The sequence below is a fragment of the Homarus americanus genome, unplaced genomic scaffold, assembly GCF_018991925.1.
Source record: "Homarus americanus isolate GMGI-L3 unplaced genomic scaffold, GMGI_Hamer_2.0 scaffold17665, whole genome shotgun sequence".
NCBI lineage: Eukaryota > Metazoa > Arthropoda > Malacostraca > Decapoda > Nephropidae > Homarus > Homarus americanus.
The window spans coordinates 13,336-15,000 of NW_024716165.1; the positions used below are offsets into that span (position 1 = coordinate 13,336).

A 1,665-nucleotide genomic window follows, 5' to 3' on the forward strand; every position below is an offset into this window, starting at 1 on the left:
CGACCTCGTAGTAGGAGAGAGCTACCCGCCAAATTTAAGCATATTAATAAGCGGAGGAAAAGAAACCAACAGGGATTCCCTTAGTAAGGGCGACTGAACCGGGAAAAGCCCAGCGCATAACCTCGATGTCTTCGGGCACGAGGGGTGTTGCGTTTCAGAGGGTCCAGCACGCCGTCCCATACCGCCTAAGTCAAGCTTGAAAGCGGCCACTGCCCATGGAGGGTGACAGGCCCGTATGGCGGCGCCTGTGAGGGTACAGATGGGACGGTCGGAAAGGGCCTCTCTGTAGAGTCGGGTTGCTTGAAAGTGCAGCCCAAAGCAGGTGGTAAACTCCATCTAAGGCTAAATATGACCACGAGACCGATAGCGAACAAGTACCGTGAGGGAAAGTTGAAAAGAACTTTGAAGAGAGAGTTCAAGAGTACGTGAAACCGTTAAGAGCCAAACGGTGGAAACTCGGCTGTCGAACTGAGGGATTCAGCTCTGTCGCCGTCGGGCTGGGTGGGTGTTGTACCTGAGCCACCAAAAAATGTTTGGGCGCGCCTCACCATGCTGGCGTCGGCGGGCGTATTTCTGCCCGTAGTAGGTCATCACCGCGACCTCGTTGTCGACGTCAAGGCCCCGGTCGGATCGGTGCCCGTCACGGGCCTTCTCAGCTCACTGGGGGAACGCGACGGGGAACCACCGTGTCCTGGCTGCCCTGGCGACGGTTATCGTCGAAGAGCTTGTTGCCGCTTGGCGGCGGTTTTGTTTCGTGCAAAGGTCGGTGATCCACCTGACCCGTCTTGAAACATGACCATGAGCCCAATACGTGTGTTCAATGGGCCTACTAAACCCAAAGGCGAAATGAAGTGACGGCGCCCGCAGCGTTGCACCGCGCTCTTTTGGGCCATCCTCGACCGGTTGCCTGCGGTTCGCCCACGCCGCGATAAGCGGGTGAGATACTTTCTCGCCCCTGACGCGGCGGTGGTGGAGGCCCCGCCAGGAAGATGGTCGAAGTTTAATTTCCCTCGTGGGAGGGGGGGGAGGGGGAGGCGCAGGCCCGGGATTTGCCAAGACGCTGCAGGCTGTCCGTCCCCGGAAGCGGGTTGTCGGTAAACGGCGGAGGCGCACCGGGGCAGGCTCGCGGGTAGTCGGCAAGTACTATGAGCATATATGTTGGGATCCAAAAGATGGTGAACTATGCCTGGCCAGGATGAAGCCAGAGGAAACTCTGGTGGAGGTCCGTAGCGATTCTGACGTGCAAATCGATCGTTGGAGCTGGGTATAGGGGCGAAAGACTAATCGAATCATCTAGTAGCTGGTTCCCTCCGAAGTTTCCCTCAGGATAGCTGGAGCTCGCAGGGTGAATTTCATCCGGTAAAGCGAATGATTAGAGGTCTTGGGGACGAAACGTCCTCAACCTATTCTCAAACTTTAAATGGGTGAGATGCCGAGCTTGCTTGTAGGGATGAAGCTCCGGCGACTAATCTGAGTATCTAGTGGGCCACTTTTTGTAAGCAGAACTGGCGCTGTGGGATGAACCAAACGTCGAGTTAAGGGGCCTAAATGAATGCTCATTCAGATCCCATTGAAAGGCGTTGGTTGCTATAGACAGCAGGACGGTGGCCATGGAAGTTGGAATCCGCTAAGGAGTGTGTAACAACTCACCTGCCGAAGCAACTA

General features: G+C 56.0%; 1 non-coding gene across 1 annotated transcript in view; it reads left to right on the forward strand.

Annotated features, from left to right (window-relative positions):
* LOC121858064 overlaps positions 1-1,665 on the forward strand; it is a 4,266-nt gene continuing 2,601 nt past the window's right edge. Inside the window, exon 1 of the ribosomal RNA XR_006087347.1 lies at positions 1-1,665. This exon is cut by the window's right edge and continues 2,601 nt beyond it. This is a non-coding gene — a ribosomal RNA (large subunit ribosomal RNA).